Source organism: Anas platyrhynchos, chromosome 39, assembly GCF_047663525.1.
Source record: "Anas platyrhynchos isolate ZD024472 breed Pekin duck chromosome 39, IASCAAS_PekinDuck_T2T, whole genome shotgun sequence".
Taxonomy (NCBI): domain Eukaryota; kingdom Metazoa; phylum Chordata; class Aves; order Anseriformes; family Anatidae; genus Anas; species Anas platyrhynchos.
Genome location: NC_092627.1, coordinates 192,508 through 204,714, shown reverse-complemented (window position 1 = coordinate 204,714; position 12,207 = coordinate 192,508).

Below are 12,207 nucleotides of genomic sequence, written 5' to 3'. Positions count from 1 at the left end.
CCGGGGTGAGACACCCCAAATGGGGGTGGACCCCCTGCCCTGTCGCCGTCGGGCAGAGGGAGGGGATCTGGGAGTTGAGGAGGAGTGGAGACAGGTCCCTGCGCGACATGGCAGGCGATGCCCTCCCCTTCCGGCCCCACCTTCCCAGGTGCCCTTACAAAACAGGTTTGAGGCCCTGGAGATTGAGAGACCAGCAACTGAGGAAGAGATAGAAAGTGTTCCCAGGAGGATGCCTAGGGTGAGGAGGTCGACTCCACGCATCAGGACTGCCTCCACCAAGAACGAAAGAAGGGTGATTGTTGTGGGTGACTCTGTCCTTAGGGGAACAGAGGGCCCTATTTGTCGGCCTGACCCTACCCGTAGGGAAGTCTGCTGCCTCCCTGGGGCCGGGGTCAGGGATGTTGCCAGGAAGCTCCCCAACCTGGTACGCCCCTCTGATTATTATCCTCTCCTGATAGTCCAGGCGGGCAGTGATGACATTGATGACAGAAGCCTGAAGGCTATCAAAAGAGACTTTAGGGGGCTGGGACGGTTAGTGGACGGAGCAGGAGTGCAGGTAGTATTTTCGTCCATCCCTACGTTGACAGGGAGGGGTATGGAGAGGACAAGGAAAGCCCACCTGTTAAACACGTGGCTCCGGGGCTGGTGCCTATGCAGAAATCTTGGGTTTTTCGACCATGGGGCAGTTTACTCAGCACCTGGTCTGATGGCCGTAGACGGGTCCCTATCCTTTAGGGGAAAAAGGATCCTGGGCCAGGAGCTGGCGGGGCTCATTGATAGGGCTTTAAACTAGGTAAGAAGGGGGATGGGGCTGAAGCAAGGACTGTTGGGGCTGTGCCAGGGGGAGCAATGGCAAGGCCGGAGGATAAGGTAAAGGCCCAGCTGAAGTGCATCTACACCAATGCACGCAGCACGGGTAACAAACAGGAGGAGCTGGAAGCCATCGTGCAGCGGGCAGGCTACGACTTGGTTGCCATCACGGAAACGTGGTGGGACCAGTCTCATGACTGGAGTGCTGCGATGCCTGGCTATAGGCTCTTCAGAAGGGACAGGCAGCACAGAAGGGGTGGCGGTGTGGCTCTCTGTATTAGAGAGTCTTTCGATGTTGTAGAACTCGAGGCTAGGAATGACAAGATCGAGTCCCTTTGGGTTAGGATCGGCAGGGACAACAAGACTAGTGTCCTGGTCGGGGTCTGGCTATAGACCGCCGAACCAGGATGAGGAGACGGATGAGGAGTTCTACAGGCAGCTGACAGAAGTTGCGAAATCGTCGGCGCTTGTACTCGTGGGGGACTTCAACTTCCCTGACATATCCTGGAAGCACAACACAGCCCAGAGGAAGCAGTCTAGGAGGTTTCTGGAGAGCGTGGAAGATAGCTTCCTGACGCAGCTGATTAGTGAACCTACCAGGGGTGGTGCCCTGCTAGACCTTCTCTTCACAAACAGAGAAGGACTGGTGGAGGATGTGATTGTCGGGAACAGTCTTGGGCAGAGTGACCACGAAATGGTGGAGTTCACTATTCTTGGCGGGGCCAGGAAGGGAACCAGTAAAACCACTGTATTGGACTTCCGGAGGGCTGACTTTGGGCTGCTCAGGACACTGGTTAGTGGAGTCCCATGGGAGGCGGTTCTGAAGGGCAGAGGGGTCCAGAAAGGCTGGGCGCTCTTTAAGAGGCAAATCCTAATGGCGCAGGAGCGGTCTATTCCCATGCGCCCAAAGATGAGCCAGCGGGGAAGAAGACCAGCCTGGCTCAACAGAGAATTGTGGCTTGAGCTAAGGAGAAAAAAGAGGGTTTATAATCTTTGGAAAATTGGGCAGGCCACTAAGGAGGACTATAAGGATGTAGCGAGGCTGTGCAGGGACAAGATTAGGAAGGCCAAAGCTCATCTGGAGCTCAATCTGGCTACTGCCGTTAAAGATAACAAAAAACGCTTTTATAAATACATCAACACCAAAAGGAGGACTAGGGAGAATCTCCATCCTTTACTGGATGCGGGGGGAAACTTAGTTACAAGAGATGAGGAAAAGGCGGAGGTGCTTAATGCCTTCTTTGCCTCAGTCTTTAGCGGCAAAACCGGTTGCTCTCTGGATACCCAGTACCCAGAACTGGTGGAAGGGGACGGGGAGCAGGATGTGGCCCTCACCATCCACGAAGAACTAGTTGGTGACCTGCTACGGCACTTGGATGTGCACAAATCGATGGGGCCGGATGGGATCCACCCGAGGGTACTGAGAGAACTGGCAGAGGAGCTGGCCAAGCCCCTATCCATCATTTATCAGCAGTCCTGGCTATCGGGGGAGGTCCCAGCTGACTGGCGACTAGCAAATGTGACGCCCATCTACAAGAAGGGCCGGAGGGCAGACCCGGGGAACTACAGGCCGGTCAGTTTGACCTCAGTACCAGGGAAGCTCATGGAGCAGATCCTCTTGGGAGTCATCATGCAGCACTTGAAGGGCAAGCAGGCGATCAGGCCCAGCCAGCATGGGTTTATGGAAGGCAGGTCCTGCTTGACGAACCTGATCTCCTTCTATGACAAAGTGACGCGCTGGGTGGACGAGGGAAAGGCTGTGGATGTGGTCTACCTTGACTTCAGCAAGGCTTTTGACACCGTCTCCCACAGCATTCTCCTCAAGAAACTGGCTGCTCTTGGCTTGGACTGGCGCACGCTTCGTTGGGTTAGAAACTGGCTGGATAGCCGGGCCCAAAGAGTTGTGGTAAATGGAGCCAAGTCCAGTTGGAGGCCAGTCACTAGTGGCGTCCCCCAGGGCTCGGTGCTGGGGCCGGTCCTCTTTAACATCTTCATCAATGATCTGGATGATGGCATTGAGTGCACCCTCAGTAAGTTCGCAGATGACACCAAGCTAGCTGCGTGTGTCGATCTGCTCGAGGGTAGGAAGGCTCTGCAGGAGGATCTGGATAGGCTGCACCGATGGGCTGAGGTCAACTGTATGAAGTTCAACAAGGCCAAGTGCCGGGTCCTGCACCTGGGGCGCAATAACCCCAAGCAGAGCTACAGGTTGGGAGAGGAATGGTTGGAGAGCTGCCAGGCAGAGAAGGACCTGGGAGTGATGGTGGACAGTCGGCTGAATATGAGCCAGCAGTGTGCTCAGGTGGCCAAGAAGGCCAACGGCATCCTGGCTTGTATCAGAAACACTGTGACCAGCAGGGCTAGGGAGGTGATCGTCCCCCTGTACTCGGCTCTGGTGAGGCCGCACCTCGAGTACTGTGTTCAGTTTTGGGCCCCTCGCTACAAGAAGGACATCGAGGTGCTTGAGCGGGTCCAAAGAAGGGCGACGAAGCTGGTGAGGGGCCTGGAGAGCAAGTCCTATGAGGAGCGGCTGAAGGAGCTGGGCTTGTTCAGCCTAGAGAAGAGGAGGCTCAGGGGTGACCTTATTGCTATGTATAAGTACATTAAAGGAGGCTGTAGAGAGGTGGGGGTTGGCCTGTTCTCTCATGTGCCTGGTGACAGGACGAGGGGGAATGGGCTAAAGTTGCGCCAGGGGAGTTTTAGGTTAGATGTTAGGAAGAATTTCTTTACTGAAAGGGTTGTGAGGCACTGGAACGGGCTGCCCAGGGAGGTGGTGGAGTCACCATCCCTGGAAGTCTTCAAAAGACGTTTAGATGTAGAGCTTAAGGATATGGTTTAGTGGGGACTGTTAGTGTTAGGTTAGAGGTTGGACTCGATGATCTTGAGGTCTCTTCCAACCTAGAAATTCTGTGAAATTCTGTGAAATAGGACCTCAGCAATAGGACCTCAGCAAAAGGACCTCAGTATTGTGACCTCAGCAATAGGACCTCAGCATTCTGACCTCAGCTATAGGACCTCAGCAATAAGGCCTCAGCATTTTGACCTCAGCAATAGTACCTCAGCAATAGGACCTCAGCATCGTGATCTCAGCATTGTGACCTCTGCAATAGGACCTCAGCAACAGGACATCAACAATAGGACCTCAGCATTGTGACCTCAGCATTGTGACCTCAGCATTGTGACCTCAGCATTGTGACCTCAGCATTGTGACCTCAGCATTGTGACCTCAGCATTGTGACCTCAGCATTGTGACCTCAGCAATAGGACCTCAGTCTTGCGACCTCAGCAATAGGACCTCAGCAATAGGACCTCAGCATAGTGATCTCAGCATCGTGACCTCAGCATCGTGACCTCAGCATCGTGACCTCAGCATCGTGACCTCAGCAACAGGACCTCAGCAACAGGACCTCAGCAACAGGACCTCAGCAATAGGACCTCAGCATTGTGACCTCAGCAATAGGACCTCAGCATTGTCACCTCAGCAATAGGACCTCAGCAATAGGACCTCAGCATTGTGACCTCAGCAATAGGACCTCAGAACTGTGACCTCTGCATTGTGACCTCAGCAATAGGACCTCAGCCTTGCGACCTCAGCAATAGGACCTCAGCAATAGGACCTCAGCAATAGGACCTCAGCATAGTGATCTCAGCATTGTGACCTCAGCAATAGGACCTCAGCAATAGGACCTCAGCATTTTGACCTCAACAATAGGACCTCAGCATTGTGACCTCAGCAATAGGACCTCAGCAATAGGACCTCAGCAATAGGACCTCAGCAATAGGACCTCAGCAATAAGACCTCAGCAATAAGACCTCAGCATTGTGACCTCAGCAATAGGACCTCAGCAATAGGACCGCAGCAATAGGACCTCAGCATTGTGACCTCAGCATTGTGACCTCAGCATTGTGACCTCAGCATTGTGACCTCAGCATTGTGACCTCAGCAATAGGACCTCAGCAATAGGACCTCAGCTATAGGACCTCAGCTATAGGACCTCAGCTATAGGACCTCAGCTATAGGACCTCAGCATTGTGACCTCAGCAATAAGGCCTCAGCATTTTGACCTCAGCAATAGTACCTCAGCAATAGGACCTCAGCATCGTGACCTCAGCAATAGGACCTCAGCATTGTGACCTCAGCATTGTGACCTCAGCATTGTGACCTCAGCAATAGGACCTCAGCAATAGGACCTCAGCATTGTGACCTCAGCAATAGGACCTCAGCATTGTGACCTCTGCATTGTGACCTCAGCAATAGGACCTCAGCATTGTGACCTCAGCATTGTGACCTCAGCATTGTGACCTCAGCAATAGGACCTCAGCATTGTGACCTCAGCAATAGGACCTCAGCAATAAGACCTCCGCATTGTGACCTCAGCAATAGGACCTCAGCAATAGGACCTCAGCATTGTGACCTCAGCATTGTGACCTCAGCAATAGGACCTCAGCAATAGGACCTCAGCAATAGGACCTCAGCAATAGGACCTCAGCATTGTGACCTCAGCATTGTGACCTCAGCATTGTGACCTCAGCATTGTGACCTCAGCATTGTGACCTCAGCAATAGGACCTCAGCAATAGGACCTCTGCATTGTGACCTCTGCATTGTGACCTCTGCATTGTGACCTCTGCATTGTGACCTCAGCAATAGGACCTCAGCATTGTGACCTCAGCATTGTGACCTCAGCATTGTGACCTCAGCAATAGGACCTCAGCATTGTGACCTCAGCAATAGGACCTCAGCAATAAGACCTCCGCATTGTGACCTCAGCAATAGGACCTCAGCAATAGGACCTCAGCATTGTGACCTCAGCAATAGGACCTCAGCAATAGGACCTCAGCAATAGGACCTCAGCAATAGGACCTCAGCATTGTGACCTCAGCAATAGGACCTCAGCATTGTGACCTCAGAATTGTGACCTCAGCCTTGTGACCTCAGCCTTGTGACCTCAGCCTTGTGACCTCAGCCTTGTGACCTCAGCATTGTGACCTCAGCATTGTGACCTCAGCAATAGGACCTCAGAATAGTGACATCTGCATTGTGACCTCAGCAATAGGACCTCAGCATTGTGACCTCAGCATTGTGACCTCAGCATTGTGACCTCAGCAATAGGACCTCAGCATTGTGACCTCAGCAATAAGACCTCCGCATTGTGACCTCAGCAATAGGACCTCAGCATTGTGACCTCAGCAATAGGACCTCAGCAATAGGACCTCAGCATTGTGACCTCAGCAATAGGACCTCAGCCTTGTGACCTCAGCCTTGTGACCTCAGCCTTGTGACCTCAGCCTTGTGACCTCAGCCTTGTGACCTCAGCATTGTGACCTCAGCAATAGGACCTCAGAATAGTGACATCTGCATTGTGACCTCAGCAATAGGACCTCAGAATTGTGACCTCTGCATTGTGACCTCTGCATTGTGACCTCAGCAATACGACCTCAGAATTGTGACCTCTGCATTGTGACATCTTCATTGTGACCTCAGCAATAGGACCTCAGCAATAGGACCTCAGCATTGTGACCTCAGCATTGTGACCTCAGCATTGTGACCTCAGCAGTAGGACCTCAGCAATAGGACCTCAGCATTGTGACCTCAGCATTGTGACCTCAGCATTGTGACCTCAGCATTGTGACCTCAGCAGTAGGACCTCAGCAGTAGGACCTCAGTGTTTTAAATATCTCAGGATTCAAATTAGGATTAAATAAAAAAATAGGATTTATTAAAATAATATAAAGAAATAGAGGTAAGCCATCAGCGCTGGGTGCACCGGGAGTCTGCTCCACCAGGACGCACACCAGTTACATCAAGCAGCTGATTTTTATGCTCCTAGACTAATACATATTCATTACTACTTCTAAAAAAAAATAGATTATTATAATTAGGTTCCAGGGTCCAGTCCCTCCTACTGGAGCATGCGCATCAGTCTCCTCTGGGGGTCTCTAGGGGTCTTTCATGCTGAAGGCTTGTAGTCTTCCTCTCACCCTTTGTACTTACTCGGCACTATTCCAAGTTTATGGAACACTCTCTGTACACTCTCCACAGGTCTTGTCTCCCAACCGTCCTTCAGCTTCTTTTTTCTTCCTCTTAATCTCTTGGCCCCCCTGGCCAGATACCAAGGATCCTCATAGTATCCCATAACAGTCACTAGTTGTTATCAGTTGTTCTGAAACTCCCAGACATCAAACACAAACAGCTTTCTTATTTGACGCTTCACGAGTAATTAAAACTTTCTTCCCCAGCCATTCACAGACACATCTATAGCAGTGTTAAGTTAATCTCGAAGAAGACAGGAAAAAAAGGCTGTAACTGTTAGAAATAGAAGTCCAGAATAACAAAAGCAAACAGGTTCATAAATTTAGGGAGTGTTTTCTGAAGACGTGATTAATTGACTGGAATGAGGGGGAGACTGGGATACACTGCATCTGTGGTTCAAGAATTAAATTGCCAGTGCAGGGCCCAGAGGCAGACAGGATTCAAACAGAATTGTTCTTTATGGACACGAATTTATGGACACGAATTGGAATTGTTAAAACATTCCTCACAATCCCTTATCTTCTTTTTAATATCCCCAATTCGTTTCTCTTCTGTTATTAATAATTGGATTTCATCAGTTTGTTCTTGGAGGGTCCAATCCTTAAGCATCATAATTGACATATTCCCTTCCTTTTTTAATGAAGTTATTACCAATGTACTATTTATCACCCGGTGTATTGATAATGTAAGACAAGGTATCATACAAGGTATAGACAATAACATCTTTACACCACATAACAATAAAAATAACACTCTTTTAACCCATGGTCCACCAGGCAGCCATGAAAATAAATCCCATTCCATATCCTTCCAGGTTTGTGTTTGCTCGCTCACCTCCCCCCTCTCCTTCTCTGGGATGGGAGAGAGAAAGGGGAAAGTGAAGCCTGTGAGTTGAGATAACAAGAAAATAATAATAATAATAACAATAATAATGATGATAATATTACTACTAGTAATAATGTATACGAAACAAGTGATGCACAATGCAATTGCTCACCACCTGCTGTCCGATGCCCAACCCAACCCCGAGCAGTCCGGCCCTCCTCCCAGCCTGCCTGCTGGCAGGACAGTGAGAAGCTGAATTTGGCTTGGTCCTTGGCTTGGTGTAAGCACTGCTCTGTAACAATTAAAAACAATTAAAACATCAGCATATTATTAACATTCTTCTCATCCTAAACCAGAACATAACATTCTATCAGCTACTAGGAAGAAACACCCTTTTTATCAATCTTTAAACAGCAATTACTAAAGCTAAATTTTCCACAGACTTCTCCTTCTTGTGCTAGTAAATAATCCAAAGCTAGGCAATTTTGATACAAAGCAGTTCTCATCATTTATAACTATTTCTATTACAGCTAATAACCTAATTATTCTATTAAATATATATACTGGGGTCCTATAGTCCCACGATCTGTCTTCTGCCCACGTATCTGGATCATAATAGGCAAACACCTTCAGGGTTGATTCAGGCTTGTGTTACCGTTCGGCCTGTCAGGGTGATCCAGCTCCTGGAAAACGAATCACAAATTTATATAGGTTAAAATAAAGGTTCTTATGTTATTTTCTCAGGACAACCTAACCTTAGTGTGGGAGAAGTCCAGTCGAGGCCCTCTCACTCGGCAGTCAATACCCATAGGGGTTGCCTCCCTCGGTAGACCATACACACCACAGTGGAGGGTCCTGCCCTGGTCTTGCCTTCTCCCTTCCCTCACTTCAAGCTTGTCCCCTTTATTTGGCATCCTTAATTCATGCAGAGCCTCGTTGCCAGAATATTAGTTCTTCCTTAGCTTGAGTTTCAGTTTCCCAGGAGCGGACTCAACCCTCCGAGTTTCAGTAGTTACTGGTCCTTTTATTCTGGATACATGGGTCCCTTTCTGCGGTTCTCACAGCTGTTTCAGTAGTCAGTAAAACAAGGTACAGTCCCTCACACCGAGGGTTCAGTGATTCTTCCCTCCCGTGGCTGCTTGTTGAAACACTTTCTTTTTTATCTTCTGACAAGTTAAATAACAGTTATCTAATTTGCTTTGCCGTATGGCCCTTTCCAGGTTCCTGTAGCAGGATTCATCTGATAGCCTTTCAGGTTGATACAGATTTGACTACAGATACCAGGGTTTTGGCATTCATCACTAACTCCACAGTTTCCCAGCTGGACAGTCACATTCATTTATGTTGCATTCCTTCAGGGGCTTATCACTCCAGTCCTTGCAGTCTCTCTGCTGGTTACACACTTTATTGATATCTATGCATTCTCCACTTCTGCACTTGAATTTGCCAGGTCCAGAGCACTGAATAACATTGTTACAGTTTGCTTCATCAGTGCCATCCAGACAGTCTCTCACACCATTGCACTGCCTACTCCCATGGACACAGTTCCCATCTTCACATCTGAACTGGTCTGGTCCACAGGTCCAAGAAGGGCAGTTAATTTCATCACTTCCATCCTTGCAATCAGGATCTCTGTCACATCACCACTTCTTGTGGATACATTCACCTGAGCCGCACTGCACCTCACTCACAGAACACTTCACCGGAGGTGCAGGCTGGCGGCCACACTGCTCCAAAGATTCATCCGAGGGGTCGGAGCAGTCACCTTGACCATTGCAGACAAAGCTTTTGGAAATACATTGTCCACTACTGCATGTGAACTCTGCTGCACTACAAGTCACATTGCCACAATTCTCTTCATCCTCTCCACTGTCACAGTCTCTTTCACCATCACATTTCCATGACACTGTTCTCATATGACACAGCTCAGCACTTTTGTCAGACCCATCTTCACAATCCGGATCCCCATCACACTGCCATCTGTTTAGCACACACTGACCACTGTTGCACACAAAATCAGATTCAGCACACATCTTTTTCACATATCTTCTTCACACAAGCACTCTCATCACTGCCATCTGAGCAGTCTTCACATTTTACTCTAGCACCGTTGGCAGCAGTGCACAGTCAGGTGAAGGCGAGCAGCAGGCAGAGCGCCCCACACCATCACCTGTGTCACTTATACTACTCCTATTACCCATGCTGTTAGTGTCAGTGGCATCCTCCTTTTCTTTTTGCCACTGACCATTCACCACAAATGGATGAGACACATGATTACTAGTTAGGAAAGAGAGTGGAACGTCTGCTATACGGCTGCAGGCAGTGCCAGCTGCAACCTTAGGTTTGTGAAAGAGCCTGCCGGTGGTCATTTGGCAGTGTGATCTGCGTCTCTGCACTCCTGCCCTGCAATAGAGCTAAGTCGTCATTAGCAATAGTTATAACACCGATCTGGGGACGAATAGTCTTTTTTGCATTGCAAGATAAACCTTTTATAAAAAGAATGCCAGAGCGAAGCAGCACAGCCGCTGCTGCCGCTGCCTCCATGGTTATGTCAGACAGGCTGCAGGGTCCTGATGTCCGCCCCTCTGCTCTGTGCCGACTCGCCTCACGGTGAGGGTCAGCTACCGGTGTCCACTGACGCCTCTGGTCTCCCGTAGCAACTCGATCTCGGATGTTCCGCAATTACTTCAATTTCCCCGCGTTTTGCAGCTTCTGTCAGGTCTATTCTGTGTCTCTCAGAGCCGTCCGTGGCTCCGCAGCGTCTCTCAGGGCTCTCTCCGTCCAGCGGTAGTCCCTCCGTAGTGTCTCGGGTCTCCCAGCACTGCTCTGGTCTCGGCCTGTTCAGGTCTCAGCGAGTCCAGGTCTCGCCCTGTGCGGGCCTCATATGTTGCAGGAAGCATGTCATGTCATGCTCCTGCCTTTTTCTTGTCACAGTCAAAACATTTAAGAGCAAAAATAGGATACACAAGATACACCGGGCCCATATATTAGGCACCACCACTCAAAACTTGGATAAAACAGCACTTCTTTTCAGTCTGTCAAGCACTTCGTTCGTCTCTGCCCACTCCCCTTGCGGAGAGTACGGAACAACGGATCGGAACTCTGCACTCGCTTTGCAGCAACGCTGCGTCTCACTCACACAGCACCATCGCACACGGAGGCCTCCAGCACATCTCATTCATACCACAGGAATATAATTTAGAATGATAACCAACCAAACAAGTATTGTCTCTGACTGTGTTCTTCGTGAAGTGACTTGTAACACTTTGTTTCAAACCCTTACATTTACACAAATACTTTCAACACAAAATACATACATAAAAACACATACAATTATTAACACTCCAGTTAGTATCCCTCCAGCAGCCGAAAACATACCGTTTGTCTGCAGTTTCAGGAGTTTCTTTGCTCCTGCGGTGAGCAGCTGAGAGTGGAGTCCCCTCCGAGCAAAAACGCTCAGGGTGCACCTAGGGGCGTCCACGCTGCAGCCGATCCCGCAGCCGAGCAGAGTGTCTCCTGCCTGGCTCACCAAAATGACTCTCAGAAAGCTGACTCCACAATCAGTAGGATTGTAAAGTAGGTATGTTTACTCAGTGCCGTGCAGCACGGGGCGGGTAGTCCCCCCCAAAGTCGTGCAGGCCTAACGTTGCTTTAGTAAAAAGTTACATATACATGAACATTCCTATACACACACATAACCTGTCCCTTTGTGAACACTCCTCCTTATCTTAGGCCCCTTGGTTAAAGTCTGAACCATGAGGTTGTTTTTGATCTGGTTCTCGGGGTCCGAGAGGCTCCTGTTATCTGGTGGTATAAGCGCAGCACAGGCACAAATGTAGCACATATTCATTCTTAATCAATTGCTCTCTAATTTCTAATTCCAATGTTTCAGCTTGCTCTTTTCTGGATCCACGGGTATTCTACTATTAGTGTTCAAAGCCTGACAGACCCCGTCCTCCGTGGATCAAAATACAGGGGGTCTTAAGGGTTCTTTTGGTCATTCTGTCATAAAATACTGGATCATTTTTAATTTACTCTTCAATTTTCTGGGGCCCCTATTGTTCCAATTTCTAATCATTATTCATATTGGACTTTTTGGTCATATATCTGGTAATTTTCTCCCTTTCTGGTCCTCGGTCTTCGATTTTATCTGACCCATCCGGGAATTTTACTAGTGGCAATTCTCACAGCCCTTGGTTGCCCAGTGAGAGTGTCTTGCAGGGGGTTTAGGACCTATCACCCACCCACGTATCCCTCTTCTCACCAGTCCAGCCCCCCCGACAGGAGATTAGAACCAGTGAGAAAACAAAAAGACCTCCACGCTGACTTTAGAAGTCTCAGTTACACTCTCACACACAAAAACTGGCAACCGTACCCTTACCCAACCGGACGGTATCTTACGAATCAGTCGTCTTCGTCCAGACTCCAATCGGACGGTATCCACCAGCGTCTCTGCTGTCTTCGTCTGGGATCGAACCAGACGGTATCCAAACGACTGTCGTCTTCATCCGGTTCGATTCCGGGCACCGGAATCCAACC